The sequence below is a fragment of the Pseudopipra pipra genome, chromosome 3 (genome assembly GCF_036250125.1).
Source record: "Pseudopipra pipra isolate bDixPip1 chromosome 3, bDixPip1.hap1, whole genome shotgun sequence".
In the NCBI taxonomy this organism is placed as follows: Eukaryota; Metazoa; Chordata; class Aves; order Passeriformes; family Pipridae; genus Pseudopipra; species Pseudopipra pipra.
In genome coordinates this window covers 60,155,079-60,173,105 of record NC_087551.1, presented here as the reverse complement: position 1 = coordinate 60,173,105, position 18,027 = coordinate 60,155,079, and the positions used below count along the sequence as shown (strand labels likewise).

The 18,027-nt window shown below is 40.8% G+C and overlaps 1 long non-coding RNA gene across 4 annotated transcripts in view; it reads left to right on the top strand.

Moving 5' to 3' along the window:
* Window positions 1–18,027, top strand: part of LOC135411643 (uncharacterized) — an 82,823-nt gene that overhangs the window by 5,221 nt on the left and 59,575 nt on the right. Inside the window, exon 1 of one of the 4 annotated variants that reach the window (XR_010429242.1) lies at window positions 7,882–17,860. The exons of the other annotated variants lie outside the window; for them this stretch is intronic. This is a non-coding gene — a long non-coding RNA (uncharacterized LOC135411643). Of the gene's footprint in view, window positions 1–7,881; window positions 17,861–18,027 lie in introns of those variants that run through there. 4 annotated transcript variants of the gene reach the window in all.

The following is an 18,027-nucleotide window of genomic DNA, read 5'->3' as shown; positions in this document are numbered from 1 at the left end:
GGAAGTGGGAACATGTCTGAGATATTTTGATTTCCTGTGGGAACTAATTGAGGAAACCTAGTTGTTTTAAACAGCAATGGTCTCAGGTCTAGAGTTTACAACCATGTTGCTACAGATGTCTTAGTAATGAGTGGCTTTTAAGTCATAAGCATGATGTTGTAAAAGTGGTAGGACTCTCAGTAACAGCAAATGTTTCTGAACATATTACTCCATTTATAACCATTTTATTAAAGGGTTTTAAATAGAAATCAAGGTTAGGTTTTTACTGTACCTAGGTGTTTGTTTTGATCATTTTGGACAATGGGGTCTTTATGAAGATCGAGCCTAAGAAGTTATTTGTGGTGCATTTCTTGTGAGGAAGTTGCCCATGATGGATCTTGTGGAAAAGTCTAACCTTAATAGCATGGTAGATCTGTATGATTATTTAAGATTCAATTATGACCTGGGATGAAAAGACAGTTCAGCAATTGCCTTTTTTCATTGCCTAAGATTTGTAAGGTATTTGAAAGTCTTAAAACTGTGCTAAATAGTGTTCCTCTGTGAGTTACAAACTTTGTAATACAAAAATTTCAGGTAAGTTTTAAAAACATATATGAACTAGCAACATCTTTTTCCTTCTCCTTGTGTCACTCACAAGATACCGAGGGTTGATTTTCAAATTCTCTGGAAACAGCTTTCTTGTCTTACCATCTTAAATTCAGTGAGACCTCGCCTAGGCTTTCATATCTCTCTTTTTTTTTTCTTGATAAATGGTTTGCAAAGTGTGACGGTACGGCGCATGACTTGGGAAGCATGCTTTCTATTTCTTTTTTTGCCATCAAACTGCCACAGGGGGGAGTAGAAGTTTGGAAAGGACTGTGCTGCCTAGGAAGGAACGTAGGCAAGTGTTGTATTCCCTGGCCAGTCCCTCGCAGGGAGAAGAGCAGAAGAAAAAACGTGGTGGATGTGCTAAGAATGTAAGGATTGGTTGGAGAAAGGAGCTGGAGGGTTTTTGCAGCTGCGACAAGCTGAATGGTTCACTGCATCGCAAAACCACGCTGTTTTCCTTATTCATTCCTACCAGCTTTTCTGTCCAGATATAAGGGGAATGTGACTGTATTGTTTTCCTGCCTCAGGAGGGAAGATGACATGTGGGAGTTGTAAAGTACTTGCAAAATCCCTGTCGTTCTGACAAAAGGCTTTTCCCACGTTAGGGCTATTGACTAATGAAGAAAAAATGCGAGGCAGAGGCAAAGCAGAGGACACAGTAAGGACAGTTTTGCCAACGTGATAGAAAAGGGTTGTTCTTGTGAGATTGTTTGTGTTGCTGAAATCCACCGTGTCTGCTTAACCCAGAAGTAACTGGACTCTCTGGGTCCTATGCAGCCAGGATGGGGAAGGGGGATGCATTCCTCATGCCCTGGCCCTGGCTGTAGGGTTGCTCTCTCATCCCGTGTGTGGCCACAGCTGCTCTTGCAATGCATAGTCTGTGGTAGCAGCGTGGCTGACAGCCACCATCCTGCCCTGCCGGGGGGTTTGGTGTAATTTTGCAGAGGAGGGATGTGGGCAGAGATGGGAATGTAAGAGTGGGAGTTGACAGAGTGGGTTGGGATTTTGGAGTAGTGTAGTGTAAGAAGAAGTTGGAAAGGAGCTTATCCCTTCTGTTCGCTTTGCATCCATGTGCCGAATTTGAGCATATACCCAGAGACAACCAGCCATGGTGCTGAGTGGGAAAGGCTATAAAGAGCTGAAGAGAGAGGTGCACATAATGTATTTGTGTGGAAAGGGTTGCAGGGGAGGGGGGTGGACAGGAGGGAGTGGAGAAAATGGTGTATGAGGAGAGCGCTGTAAATGAACAGCCAAGGATGAGGTGGGCTTGGTAGCTTCCTTCCCACTGACTTCACAGCATTTTACCACCAAGAAACAGTGCTCAGGTCAGTTCAAATGAGTTCAACTCATTTGCCAGGCGAAGAAAGATGTGTCTGCAGCAAAGTCTGGGTGCTCCTGTTCTCCGCAACTTCGGATGCCAGTCTCTGTTATCTCTTGCCCCACTGCACTCAGGAACAACCTGCATTGAGGGACACAGTGGAGTGACTACATTTCTTGCTTTAGGGAGTTTTATCACTGGACAACCTAGTCAACAATTTTGGGGAAAGAACGAAATAATTTTCAGGAACTAGTTAATGATCAGGAAAGCAACCAAAAGGAGTGAATCAGGCACATTTTTTTTTATAAAATCCTCTAGATCTGAGTGCACAGATTTGTAATGAGATAGAGTGAGGAAAAAGGAAGAATTAAAGGAGAAATGCATTTATGTTTCTGTAACTTATCATGAGAAACAACAATGCTGTGTATTACTTGCTAAATGTGTTATTTTAGAATGCAGAGGGAAATATGGCAAGCCGGTCTTTGCTCTTGGTTTTAATGACGGGAATAGGATGGGAAGGAAAACAATTCTTTGGGTAACATTTTTTTTGTGCATTTTGTATGTCTGTGATTCTTGGACTTTTGAACTATGATCAAAAGGAGCCTGGGAGAAATCCACATTCTTTGTGTTTAGTGTATTGATGAATTCAATGGCTGCTCCACAACCTTGTGCCTAACTAACACACACAAAAAAGAATGGAATTAATGGTCCAGTTTCCAAATAAGACATAAGGACTTTGTTTATACTTTTGGGAAGTAATGTGTCTAGGTTTGAGTGGAACTTAAGTATAATGAAATTCTCAAGGAATGCAAGGCTGGTTTTGCTCAAGAATAAACATCTAAGATAACAAGAATATATATATCTATATACATTTTCCAAACCTGTGCCCAAACCTCAAGTTTCTTGTTTTTAATTAGGGTGGTTGTTGCAAATTCAGGAACTTTACCAGACATAAAAATGCAAAGATAAAATTAGGTAAATTTAGAGCATATTTTAATTTTTCCCTTTATTCCAATGATGCATGAATTATAGAGGGGATTAAAGTCAGAAGTATACTGAAGGTTGTACCACAGTTTGCTGCACTCACCTGGACCCTTGCAGTAATAAAACCGTGGGGAACACTGACCTGAGTCAGTGTCTCAGTGTCACATAAATCCATTTTAAAGATACCTACTCTTCTGTCCCACTTTTCCTAAAGCACCTTCAACTTGTTTTGTTGAAGGTTTTTTTTTTCCTAGAATATTTCCAGAGGAAATTGGCAAAGAGGTGTGAGTATGTAAAAGAAGAGAATGAAAAGGCTGGCACCTAACAATATAAAAACCTAGACCCTGAGTAGAGTGTTTTTACAAAGTACAGTGTCAAGATGTTAATTCTGAGCATGGTGTGTGTTTTGTAACATTTGAAGAATTGATATGTGTACAAAGACAAAACCAAGAGTAAAATAGCATATATGGTTTGTAAATCCAGTTTCTACAGGTTTTCCATTTTCATCACTTTAAGGAAAAAAGAAAAAGGAAAGTAAGTTAAGTTTTAGGGAAATCACAGCAATCCTTTTGAGTGTTTAAGACATGACATGTTTTTGACTAGACGTGTTAGGCCTTCTGTTTCTACTCTTCATCACGGTTTAGGATGAATGGACAGCAGAGTTACTGTAGTGTAATTGAATTATTCTTCTAGTTGAAAAGGTATAGATGTGTATTTCTGGTGCTAGAGGTCACAGGTTTGTTCATGTGGAAATGTAATTTTGCATTATGTCCAGAGCTGATTCCTTGTACGCTTTTGACATTTTATTATGATATAATTACAGCAAGAAAACCACACATGCTGTATTTAAAGCCAAATTAGCTGATGAATGGATGAGGTGTCTAATTTTTGTTTCTTGAAGGCCATCAGAGCAAATCTTGCCAAAGTTATGTTTTTACTCAAAATTCCTTCATTTTTCCTGCTTTTGCTTTAGGCCAACATGGATCAGTACATTCTCATCATTTAATCAGAAAAACAATAATAGTATGAAACAAAAAAACCCCAGGAAGGTAACAAGAAGTTCTGTCCAACAGAAATTTACCAAGAAATCTAAGCAGGAACATAGTTGCAGGACTTGGAACATATTTGATAATTCTAGACTAAGTGAATCAATGTATTAGAGTTTTGGAGAGAACTAAGATGGGAATAACAGGGAAGGTGGAGAGAAAAAACCTCCAAAGGTTAAGAGACTAGAGCACCCATAATTTGTGTGATATGAGCCCACAGAATTGATGCTGGGAGACTTCTGGTGAAAATAGACCCAGAGTTTGCAATTCTCTTGCTTAATGACTGCCCTTGCTTGGAAGGAAGTTTTGAATTGGTAAGTAAGTGTAGGGGATATCATATCATGGCCAGTCTTCGCAAACGAAGATTGGGGAAAGGTCTCTACCCACATTTGTTACAAGCGCGCTGGTGATACAGGGCTTTGCAAATGTGGGTAAAGCCTTCGAGCCTGCACAATGGATTTTTTAGGAGAGACACAGTATGCGCTGAACTGAGCCCACCCTTTAATCCTAAGGTTCATCTGTTGGGGCCGAGCGAGCTTGGGCGGTGGCAGCGAGGTCCTCAGGATGTAGGTTTGTTTAGAGTGACCTTCTCTTAGATGGATGGCCTTACAGGGCTGAACGAGCTCTGTCTGCCCGGGTTTAGAGTTGTCCTTCTCTTCTGTATGTTCCGGGGCTCCCCTCTTATCTCCCACGATGGCACTGTCCACACAGGCGAAGCTCCCATTCTCTTGCTCCTTTCCGCGCCCGGGGCCGGGCCCCAGCCCAACTGTAGGGGATAATTGTTAGACATAATACAATACCCTGCTGTAAGTAGCTTCAGATTGACCATGGGGTAGTGTTGACACTCTGTCTGACCAGCTGTAACATGTCATCACCAGAGCAGGAGGGGTAAAACTTTCTTCCCTGCCTGCCTCTGCCCTTTGCATCTGTTGCGACCCACTCCAGAAGGGGAGGGTAACCCAGGTTCTTATTATCAAATCCCTTGGGGTGGATTAGAGTGAGATGACACTGAATAATAGATTTTTGTAAACATGTATATATATATGTGTATATATATGATTTATTTTAGAACAATTTTATTTCAAAGGTAAACAGATATGTTGCCGGTTTGGGTGTTGTCATCTATAGCAATACAGCAATATTGAAGCATCTATAGCAATAAAGCAACATTAGAGCATAGCAATATAACACTATTAAAACATAGCAATATTAAAGCATAGCAATATAGCACTATTAAAGCATAAATATAACACTTAAGGAAATGCATAAGGGAGAGAAAGGAAAAGAAAGGATAAGGGTGGAAAGGTGTGTATAGTCATCACCCACGGGATCCAGCGATGAAACTTGGTAGTCGCAGCTTTCATGTCTGTTGGTTGAAGTGGTGGTCTTGATCTGTTGGGCCTGGGGGAAGCCCCCCCCCCAAAACTCAAAGAAGTTATGAGTTATTACACACTTCCAGCTCAGGTGGGAACACCTTGTACCTCACTGGGGTGGGGAGTTTTCCAATGGATAGTGTCACGGGGCATGTCACTGAGTCTCTGACATCTCCTAAAACAGCTGCAGCTGCCTATTGTGTCACTATCAATCAATTGTCCATTGTGGTCCCAGGCTAGATGCGCAGTTATCATGTAAAGGGGGAACACTGGCATGATAAGAGAGATTTCTCCCACTTTATGGGATATACCTCTTCTTAGCCTCTTCCCTTATCTGGAAATCCAGTTTGTAGCTTCAGGTATGCATCTGCACCCAGGATAGTTGGACAATGGCACCCACTTATCTGATCTGAAGGTCCTTTGGCAGTATTCAGGGAGGGGTGGGCTTTGCTGGTTCCTTTCAGTTTGCAAAAGTCTTTTGGTGATCTTAGAATGTGTAAGTCATTAAATCATTAACTGTTCCAGTGTCTCACAGCATCTTGCAAAGTATTCACTTACTTTTGCATCATTTGTGCATAAAATCCCTGGTCATTTTGGAAGCTTTCTACTTTTCCTGACCATCATTTTCCCAGACTGAGTCTCAGTGCCTTTTCACTACCTTTTCTCTTTTCACTTGTGTCTTAAATGAGCTGCCTTCTCTGAAGCAGAGATGAAGCTGGCTGTTGCTCCTCACTGCCTTCAGCCGAGGGTCCCACGAGCCTCCTTTTTTGTCTTCAGATCAGTGCTCCTCTCTTCAATAGGTGACTCCTTGATCTTCTTCTGAGTATGAGCTTCTAGCTAAGACTACCTTTGCTAGCCTAGGTGAGAAGTTTTTATGGAACAGTGTATAGGTGAATGTGGGAGGTTTTTTGGAAGGCCGTTGAGGGGTCTTACAGATTTGTTTAGCCTATACCATAGCTTGAAGGATGTGGTTAAAACATTTCTGCTCTCCAAGCTGGAAAGGTCACTGTGTTTCTTTAGAATATTTTTGGAGATGTTTCTCTGGTTTGTCAGATCTAAAAATAAACTATGATCAACACACTTTAAAATTATGACAGGATTTTTTTTCTTTCCAAGAGTATATAGGGCAGTTAGATATTTGTTTTCCACTTAGGGAACAAGTCAGACCTACAGAAGGCTATGAAAATCTTCTTCAGAACTCCAGGACTATTTTTTTAATGTGTGTGTTCAAAGTTGGGAGCATCTGCCTGCCTATCTGTTCATCTGTCTTATGCAGTTAGGTAACCTATAATTTTCTCAACTGAGAGAAGAAGACACTTGAAAATTTGTAATCTTTTCTCCTTAAATTTCTAGGGCAACTGGGGAGCATTGATCTAAGTTTGTTTTCATTAGAAAGAGGAATCCTGATGAAATAGATGCTGTGCATCACTTGTGTTAATTTTCAGCAAAATGAAGCCAACAAAAAACTTGGAATTCTTTTGTTCTTAAACATGTCAGTGTTTTGGTTTGATTTTGGAAGGGAGAAATGTTGGGGGAGTTTATTTCAAATCCACTTTGTGTCAATGAACTACTGGTCTTGATTGGTCTGAAAAACGCTTTTAAAATTTTCGCTTTGAGTGACATTTTTTTAATGTCTGTCACTGTAAGTAGGGCTGAAGAGATGATTGGAAACCCGGTATTCTTCAAGGAGCAGAAAATCCATTTTCTGGACCACATCAGGGAACACTTAAAAATATTCTATGATTTGTTCAGAGTCATTAAAGCCTGTTGTGTAAAAGCAAATTTGGTAACGCAGTTTTACTGTTTTCTGTCGCTGTAGTTGTTCCTAAACCAAATCCCATTGTTGTGAGTGTCTGCAGTACAGAGCCTTGGGCTGGGTAGTTCAAAAGGTTAGCATTGGGTGCAGCCCACTGAGTCCAACAAGTAGGGATCGATCACTGATGACTTCCTTGGAGACCTTCAGCCATCATTCTGTATCTTCTGTGCTTTTACTTGAGTCCTGTTCTTGAGTGCACATTAAAGTAGGCAGCATGGGCTAAAGCTTTGCTACCTATAAAGAAATGGTAGCTGTTTGTCATGCTTTTTCATTGCTGGGATGGCGGGGGAGTTTCTGAAACATGGTGGTAGGGACTGAGTCTAGTGAGAGCTTCTTTGGAGACCCAAGGGTACTAAACTGTTCTCTGATGGCGCTTGCACACAAGGACCTTACCTCCCCTCACAGCTGCTTCAGGAGTGCTTTGTGTTTGTTGAGTTTCATTTAAGTGTTCTGACACTGAACAGGTCTCCAAAGTAGTAGTGGTTGGGTTTCTGCCATAACCCCTAAAACATCTTGCAGAGGGGTGATGTGCCAGAGATGTTTTCAGAGAACTCAAGTGTGGGCTGTGTTGCCAGTGGCAGCAGGGCGGAGTTATTCCTTCAGGGGTCTTCTGCCTTTCGTAGCAAAGGGCAGTAACGTTCAGCACTTTTCTGTTTTACCAGCAGCTGCCCTTTCAGACTCTGCTTTGCAGAGTGTCACGGGCAAGAGCTGAGGAGAGAGCCTTATCTACTGGTCTACCACCTCTAGAGTACACAGGTTAGAAAAAAGCAACATGAGCTCTCTTTCTGTGCGCTGGTTTAAATCCCATCCTATTTTAAACCCCATCTTTGATGGTCTTATCTAACACTGGCAGAAAAACAGAGGATGTTGCTTCTCATCAGGACAGAGCTTGCATTTATCTTTCTTTCAAGTGGCACAATAAAATATGGGAATAAACTTCAGCTTCCCATGTTTTAATTCTTCTTTTTTAATCCCTGTTTTCATTTTCGAAATTATTTGGATACAAGAAGACATTTTTTTCTCTTTCCACTTCTGATTTGTTTGTTGGAGCACTGCCTGCTCACCCTATTCGGACGTCTAGAGACTCTCTATTTTTCCATTTCTGGAATAGTCATTCACAACTCAGTGGTTCTTGAGCAAACTCTCAGAATTTACAGTGTGTTTATTGGTCTCTCACCAACTGCAGTTTCTGTCTTGTAATATTTTGTTTCAAAGTTTCTCTCAGATACCGTTATATAGATTTTCTTCACAAAATAATTTTGTTGTAAGCCTAGGAGTTTAAGTGACAATCTTCCTAAAGGATCTAGCTAATTAGCTAATTAAAATGTAAGGGTTTTACGTAATTTGTTGAACTAGTGGATTTAAGACATAATTGATGGGTTAATACATTTTTAATAGTAAACTAGTGTGCAAAGGATACCATTTGTGTGCAGCATTGCAGGAATGCACAATAAAACTCTTCTGTGTTGAAGAGACCATACTCAGGTCCAAATTCTGCCAGTTGTGCCACACAGATTAAGGGCAGGTTTGTGTAAAAGAGCTTGTAAAATCTGGTAAAATAGGGGAGAACCGGTAACCCTGGATGGATATTTCCTCAAAGTGCAGGTAAGGTGGTCTGACTTTTGAGGTGTTGCCATTGAAAGGAACAGTGAGAAAGAAGAGGTGTGTGGCATAAACTGAAGCAGAAATAGCATGGAAGGAAAATGCTGAGGGGGAAGTTCAACAAACTGTAAAGCAGAAAAACATATGGAGGAATGATTGAAAGATTAGACTTTGGTGGGTTTTGCATCAGGACCCATTGCTGTTCTGCCCAACACCTAATTAGCCTGGTACAGGGAAACGTTAATGGACTTCACTATTGACTTTTTTCATTTTTACAGCTATATAAGTTGAAGTGTGGAAGGAAGATGTAGAAGTGAATAAAAGGCTGGAATGTGCTACATGTGCATGAGAGTGGCCAGGGCCACTGAACAGTGCAATGAGACAGGAGCAGGGGATGGGAACCAGTCCATTAAATGAAATATCTGCCAAATCAGACCTGCCCTATGACTGCATTTCTCATTTTACTTCCTTTATTCCTTCCTAAAGTGTACAGCTTTCAGATAGACACTTTTGGGAGACTGCCTCAAAAAGAAAACTGCATCTATGGTTTGGTTTGAGTACTAATAGTATAATAATTGTGCTTTAGAAATAGCCTAGTTTTAAGCCTGGGCATGAAATAATTCTTTTCTAGAAACTGAGACTGTTTGTGAATCTTTCTTTTCCTGCTGTGGTCCTTTCTGGGTTTTGTCCAGGATATCCTTGGAAATGTGAGCTCCAGATATATCACGAGACAGCCTGTGTTATGTGGCAGCTGCATGTTTCAGAACAAAATGCTGGAGGACATGGCTAAATGTGCGTGTGGACTTCTGGATGTTGATCAGCACCAATTGCAAACATCCTGTTTGGTTGCTGATCACTGATTAGCACTGTAAAGCATCACAAACAAGATAGATAGCTTTAGCCACTAAAAATGAGTCCTCTTCCACTCTCATGGTCTTTCTAGACAAGAATTTTCTAAACAGCCAGGTGCAAATTTGTTTCCAGGGATCTCACAAACCAGATTTTGGTCCCAACTAGTTATTTCAGGCCTATTTAGACTCTACTGAAAGATGGATTTATAAGGAAAATGTTGACAGATCCTGACCTCTTGTATCACTGGTGGGAGCCACAATAATAATGACTTCCCTTAATAGTCTTCCATCAAGTGTTCAAAGCAGTAGTTTTTCCTTTGGTGCAAACATAAAAAATGTGGACAGTTTTGTTTTCCTAAACTTGGACAACATGTATGTTTCCACCATTTCTGTGGGAATGCAGTACACCCTTTTTTAATTTTATTAAAAACCACCTTTTTGGCTAAAGTGTGTGCCATCGCAAATGCTTTAAGTCTGTCTCATGTATCATGTTCTAGGAAGCTGGAGTCTGCGTATTTTATTTCTCCAGGACTTTCTTCCTTTGAGGAGTGTAGATGAGAACTGTGTTTTTCTTCTCAGAATGCCTTCAAATTGGTTGCCTTCCTAACCTGGACATTGTAAGTGTTTCCAATAGTTAAATGACTGTCAATGATAGTAATATTTTACTGGTACTTGTGTTGCTCATTGACCCAAACCAAAATTGATGATGGTTATAGTGAGCTCTGACATCTGGAAAAAGTTGTAGTGAATCCCAGCTGCAGTTTAGTTCTTAATCTCTTGGGAAAAGCCTCTTGCATTTCATCTGGGTTGGAAATCTTGAAATCAGCTTTGGATGTGCGTGTGGAAAGAAAGATATAAGAGACAATGCAGAAGGATCACAGTGTTTCCATTGTTGTACTTTTTGAATTCTGCCCAGTAAGGAAGGCACCCATCTAATATAAATGTAAAGGCTTGTCAGTGCAAGGCAAAAGTTACATGTTAAAATGTGTATCTATGTTCTATAGACAGTTTGTTTATAAATTAGTCTTCAGTGTCTGACAGGAAGAGTGAAGAAAGATTTGGGCTGGCTCATGAAATCCCACACAGAGCAATAAAGTGCTTTCCAGAGAAAGGACTAGCTTTTCTCTGAGCCACAGAAGGGTAAAACTTACACTCTTCTCAAAGTTTTACTTTAGAGTTTGTGAAAGGGATTGGCCTTGCCTACATACCTCTCATCATAAATGAAAATAGACAGCCCATCTGAGGGACTGGCCTTACTTACATGGAAACTGTTTTACGTAAGAAGAGGAGACTGGTCCAGCAAAGGTGTGGTTTTATTTACATCCATGCCCTTCCCTTATGATTGGAGTGTGTTTGGGAGGTGTGGTCTCATTTACATCCCGCCTCAACTGCCTTTGGCTTCTCTGAATTCAACCCTTGCCTGTGGCTGGAAAAGGAACTCCTCCAAGCAGAATAAAACGGCTGTGTGAAAAACATGACTGTTTTCTGCCTCTGTTTCTTCAGTGTATGTGTTCCTGCTGGTATGTACCTGAAAAGGGAAGGCCATGTTCCTGAGGAGAGAGTTTTGGGTCTGCGTAGGTATGTGTATATATGTGTTTGAAATAATGAGGTGAACATATCAGGTTTTGTGCTGTCCTGAGTGTTAGAGGGTGCTAGAGCTACTTCTGAAGAAAGGTAAGAAAAAGAAGTTCTTAAAGAATAGCTCCTTTTTTTTTTTTTTTTTTTTTTTTTTTTTTTAAGGTGTATGTACAACTTTTCAAAGGTGCTGCTGACAGTTCTGGAAGAAGGCCTGTCTTTGGGGGGGGGGTGTGTGTATGTGTGTGTGTGACATTTCAAGTATTCACTTGCATCAAAGTGAAGCCAGTGTAAACATGGTAGGAGCATCTTACATAATCTCTGAAGCAGGATAGAAGGCTACAGCAAAGCATAAGCAGGGCAGTCAGGAACTGGCTACATTACATGCAGTTGCCATTTAATATTCTGTCCCTTCCTCACCATGTATATGGTGTATATTCAACTGTAGGGGCCACTGTACCTTATTTCAGGAAGCAATTCAGTTGTTACTGGCCTCTGTATTAACTTTGGAATGCAGATACGTTTTTAGCAGAAAGTGGACTGGAGGAACTCCTTGCATGTGGATTGTGAGGAATCCAGAAAACTTTCAAGTTGCTGTTGACTTGGTTGAATTGAATTTACAGGGATTACTAGTCCTTCTCTATTTTTCTTCTTCCATCCATGGCTGATCAGGCACCACCTTGGTTAATTCTAGTCAGTAAGAAAGGCATAGTTTGCTGATTTGTCTTTTCTTTTTTTTTCTAAAAAGGAAATGGAAGTATCTTGGATCTACAACACTGTGATGATTGAGCCAAATGCATGTACATGAGCATCAGTGTTGTTTTCACTGAGAACAGAGCTATGGTGTTGCTTTCATTGTAGGTGGAAAGTGAACAGAGAGTCCCTTTGATGTGAAGCCCTGATGTGTGACTGTGTCCAGAAGCACTCAGTACTGAAGGAACTGTGACCAATACACTGGGACTGGCTGCCTCTGTCGTGGCTGGGATTACTCTGCTGTGACATGCTGTTGCTCAGCACAAGAACAAGGCACTTCCAAGAAGAGAGCCTTGTGTGGGGATGTGCAGGTCATAGTGCTGTTCTCTAGTTCTTCCCATTGTTGCCTCTGCTGCCTCTGGTTATACTCCTGTAACTCATGGCAAACATCTAGGCATGACAGCCTAAAGATACTAACATTTTCAAATCAGAACTCTTTTTCAGCTTTAGATACCTCTGAGTGCCTTTATAGACAGCTGGCAATGAGCCATTTCTCCTTTGCCCGCAAAAACTTTAGCTATCTGCCATACTCTGGTTTAGGAGATCAAAGGTAATAAAATATTTCCTCTCTTTTCTGTAACCGAGGCAAGCTGAGGTGCACAAAAATAATTGCATGCCAGTCTACCACAAGAGGAAAAGTGTCTGGCATTGTGTCCCTGGATTGCAGACAGGTAGGAGAGCCAGAATGTTTGTCGTCAGGATCCCTTGCACGTACTCCGGAGCTGCAGCTGAACTTTTTAAGTTACAAATAGGTATTGCACCGTCTATAAAGACACATCCTCCAGATGATGTAAACTGAGTGATGCACACTGAGGACACCACTGTACATAAGGCCTTTTTGCACCCAAGGCAGTGACTGGTCTAAACTGCCATGGCAGAAGCTGTGTAAGCTAGCCTGGACTGTGTGCTATGCTATTCTGCTTCTCTGGAGCCAAACTAGGATGTTTAAATAAGGCTTTTGAATCTCTACACTGCCTTGCATTCATGGCTTAGCCTGCACTAATAGACATATGCCTCATTTTTAAAATTGGCATAGGTTCCAAAACACAAGGGTGCTTTGTAAAATTTTCTGGCTTCTTGATCTTCCTCTTCTCCTTGAACTTTCTTCCTCAGACTTAGCTTCCCTCCTTCATCCCCAGCATTGCTCCTGAGCAAACACTCTGGTTACATCTCTGTGGGCAAGTGAAGGTGTCTGTCCCCAGTGGCAGCTCTCTGGTGAACGTCCAGCAGCTGTTCCCTGTGTCCTGATGGATGTGATAAGCTTTTAGCTAGTGTGCATACACCAAAATAGATTGTTTCTTCTGTCAGAGGAAAAGATAGCAAGCTTGTAACTTAAGGAAAAGGGATCCAGTGGGAGATAAGAGTGTAAGAGACATTACTGCAGTTCTATATTTGGAATTGGTTACGTATATGTGTGGTAACCCAAATGGTGGGTGGACTGTACTTTCTCATTACCATAATTACATTTCCTTTCATAGCTAGGGTTGGGGACGCATCCAGACATTGCAGAACACATCAGTAGATTTAGTGTGGCTTACTCAGTCTCCATGTATCAGACTATGTCCCAATTATGTTACATTTAGGAAACAGAATAATTTTCTGGTTATAGCACATGGAATTTGTGGCATTCTAATCCTAGTCATCCTGCTGTATGACCTTGGGGAAGTTGTTTTACTTCTCTTTGATGGTAAAAAATTAACTCAACCCATGGATGGATTTTAATACCATGCCAAGTTTAAAAAAAATCTTCAGCTAAAGTTAGCCTTCTAAATCCCTATTTAGGGGCTAAATGGGGTCACTTGTTTCCACAATCCTGAGCACCCAGTAACTGTCTTCAGCTGAGGCCAGCTAGAGATTTTGGGTGTTCAGCAGTCTGAACATGAAGTAAAAGAAGAGTGAAAGCAGCTGCTTGTGTGCATACGAAGAGGAACTCACTGATGTGGTGTGGTGAGACAGGGACAGCAGTCTGTCTTTCCTGAGTGGTTGTCACAGTCACAGCACTGGGGAAGTGTAGGTGGGATTAAGCTCAGTAATTTTGCCATCTAAAAGTGGAATGTCTGCCTTAGGCTGGCTGTTCAACATCTTTTTAGTGGATCCCTTGGATCCAGAGCAGCTCTCAACTGGGACAGATGAGCATCCCCTGATGTGTCATCCTGTCCACCTATCTGGATGTGGGCTGAGTTATCCTGCGGAGACTCTCAGCTTTGTTTGTGAAGTAAAGAGCTTCCTAAACACTTAGACGGCTTGCTCAGGCTCTGCTGATTGTAAAGTCAGTGAGTGACTTACAGTGCATTAGATAAGTCCAAGAGCATGTTAGAGCTGCTCATAGCTGCTCATAGCTGCATATCACAGGCCTGAGGTGTTTGGTCATGAAAGTTATGAGCAAGTGAAAGCAGGGAGAAATAGTTGAGCCTTACAAGGAAAAGGAAATATAAACTTGACTGTAGTCATTGAAAATCTGTTCTACATTGATGGCATGATTTGTTTCCACTGGAGAGCTTTGTTCTGTATTTGAGGAGGAAGATTAATTTTCCCACGGGAGAAATAAGCTTTGAATAAGTCAGCTAAAAAGGATTGTTCTTATGTGCACTGCACATCTATAGGAGAAACAGAAGACATTTACATGCTCCCTGAGGAGAAACCATGACAAGCAGACAATTAACCAATTCCCCGGAATCCCCAGGTTTAAAGAACCACGTAATGGCTTAATTGAGTTGAGTTGCTGAGAGTGTGGCACTGCACTGAGATTCGTGCTGTGAAGTGCGCGATTCCCAGAGGCATCCATCAGGTTTTAAAGAATTGACTTTCCATGCTAATTGACCCAGATGTTCCTGATTTTACCTCACAATCTCCATTTCATTCAATTACTGTTAAAGAGAAGGGAATGAGAAAAAAGGGGACTCCATTTGTCTCATTTACTATATTAAAAGGGAATTTTCCTAAAGCAACATTTCATAGTGCTGAACAAATTGTTCAACTTGAATTGGAGCAGCATTTATTTTGCTTTTTTTTTTTTAATTTCCCGAATGACTGAGCATGTATTTTGTAGGCAGTAGAGAATATTAGATAAGCCACTCTGCTTGACAAGGAAAGAGCAGGCATCGTCACCAGAAGAATGAGGGCAGTACAGATGGATGGATGGTGTCTGACCTGTCTGACTAGGCAGGGCTGAGCAGCACAGCATGAGGGCTCAGGGCTCTCGGCTCTCATGCCTTGGTGCAGTGCTGGTCCACCTGAACAATCAAAAAATGAAGAAGGAAAATCATGGTTTAACTATTTTTGTCTTCTAGAAGGCAAGGAGCCAAGTTTGAGGAATAGGCTTTGCAATGTGAATCAGCAGCTGAACTCTTCCATGTACCAGGCCAGTGGGCACCTCATTTTGGCAAGCTATGGTTGTCTTTTATGTGTGTGTGTAAACAACCCTGGAGCACAATTAGTCTAAGACTGATGTTCCCAGTGCATTCTGGCTGTGTGCAGAACATGAGTTTTGTTTCTTCTCAAATTCACAAAGCTTAATTAATTTACAAATCTAGTATCTCTGTGTGGTAGGGAATGAGTCCACCTCTGTAGTTACATTCCCGAATACCACTGGAGGCTTTTTTCTGTAAGGATGTTGCTCTGTACCTGGTTAATGATTTCAAGTTTACCTCAAATATCACTAGAAAGAGACATGTCGAGGAGCTTTTGTATGTTCCTATTTAAACAGGCTGTGTATCATTGAAAATGGTGGAGTTCATATGAGTTTACACAGTTGCTAGGGGAGTAGAATTTAGCCTGATGCTTGTGATAAGCCATATTTTGTATCAACTAGTCAAATTATGGAACTCTGCTGTGAAGTGAAGGAGTTAAAGGAGTTTACTTTGCTAGGAGTTGTATGCCTTATATGGTCAGTTGAGGCTTTTCTTGCTGCTGGTTTTTTTTTCCTTAAGAAGGCTCGCCTCCAAACTGCTGAATCATATTGCAACCATAGACCTGGTGATTTTTCAGAATTTGAGTCATACTTGAGCTCTCTGGATATCAAGCTGTGAAGCCACACGTGGGCTCAACAGTTTGGCAACCCTCAAGTACAGCTATGGCAATATCATATGCAGAGTCCAGATGTTGGGTGGTTTCAGCCACAGCATACAGCATGTTAGAAGAGAGAAACAATATGACTCAAAATTGCTGTTTACTCAATTTAAATACCATGGTTTTTACTGTCCTTGATGATTAGCCTGGATATTAAGAACCAGACTGCTTTAGATCTGTATCCTGTCCCAGAAGAAAGTCTCGTGTAACAACCCAATATAAAATGAGAAATCTTTTTTAGCATGTTTGCTCTTGCATTCTTCCTTACCAATGTCTTCTGTGAGAAACTGTACCAGTTAGGCCAATTTCTGAAGACAGTTATAGATATATCAGGATTATTCAAAAGCAACAAGATCCTGTGAAACCAGAAATTAAAAAGTCAGGGTAGTACCTGAGGTCTGTAAATGTAATATGATCATGTTTTGACTTAATGCTGTGCTTTTCCCTTACAAGCTGCAGTGATTAATTCCTTAGCAATAATTAGGTAAGATGGAGGCAGTCTCTATTAAAGCAGGCTTCTTCTTCAAAGCTTCTGCAGACTTAGTCAGTTGAGCTCCTTCTCGCATGCAATTAATTTTAAATAATGTTCTGTACTTAAATGAGGTGCTTTGAACTTACTGAAGTTTTGTGCATATGATAAAAGAAACTGAGGAGAGTCTCGGCAATTTGATTCTTGTATCAATATTTCTTTAGAAGCAGAGAATTTAGCCTGTGAAAAGAGTTACTGTTGTTTTGTAGAGCATTTAAAACAAAGATCTTTCTTTTTTCACAATGAACACTAAATCTGAAAAGGAGCAAACAATGAATCACCTAGTCCAAATTACTTTCTTATGTCTGCAGAGAACATGTTGACAAAACTTTGAGGGTTTTGTTTTGTTTTTGTTTTTTTGAGAATTACTGTGGGACACATAGTAGCGAATTGTTCATTAATTTGATCTAATTTATTTCAAATTAGAGGCCTAAATTTGAGACCTAGACAGCCGTAAAAATAGGGAGCATGTTTAAAAAATACTTACAAAATGCAAGAATGTTCCTGTGAAAATGTGACTATTGAAGTTTCTGCCTTCAGGCAGAACTGATGATCCCTCTGAGCCTGTTGTGCTGCAACTGAACCCTGAAGGTAATATGCCTGGTAGTATACCAGGGTATTTTTCTGGCTGAAGCATTAAACTGAGCATTTTTGTGGGAAGACGTAGTACTAGAGCTGAAGCAGGAGATACCACATGGGTGAGCAGGAGGCAACTTTTGTGTACCAGTCTCAGTGCTGAGCAAATAAACAGGAGGCTCAAAGGGGAATATTGTACCGAAAGAAAGAAGAGATTTAGGGACATGAAGAAGGGGTATTGGAAGAAAAAGGGCTTCTTGGGTCTGTGACATGAAAAAAAGAATAGTTTAGTTGTTTTCATGTGGAAGAAGAGTCTAGGAGACAAAACGAGGAGAACGGCATTAAAATATCAAGGAACCAAGAAAACTTTTTGTTTGCTTTGCTTTGTGTTTGTGCAGCTGGGGTAAAACTGAGTTCCTCAGAGGAGAACATTAATGGAGCAAAGAAGCACAGGCCCTCAAAACAGAACAGAAAGGCTGGAAGGAGAAAAGACCCAGACAAATAATAGCTTTAGAGTTCAGTAACAGCATATTGAACTGGCCAGAGAACCTGGAAATTTTACAATATATTTTTTTTCCAAAGGAATAGATATGTATGGTATTTATCTAAATTGAAGATAGTAAGTTTTTGCACTGTTCTGTATGTTCTCCATTTTTCCACTACAGTCAGCTGCCTGAATGCTCATTTATTGAGAAGAACAGAAAGGGTTTGAATAGAGCTTTCCATGAACACTATTGTAAGAGATGAGATCTACAGGAAGAATTAAGGAAATTTATACCAGGTAAGGCCTTGCCTCACAGATTCATGAAGATTATTCAGTCTTCAAATGGGAGAAAGCAGGCTCAGATAGATGGTTAAGTTCAAGTCAGAAAACATCACCCTCAGTGGGTCTAACTGTCAAAGCTATTAAAGCAGCTTTTGTGATGTTTGTTAATTATTTTTTATCCA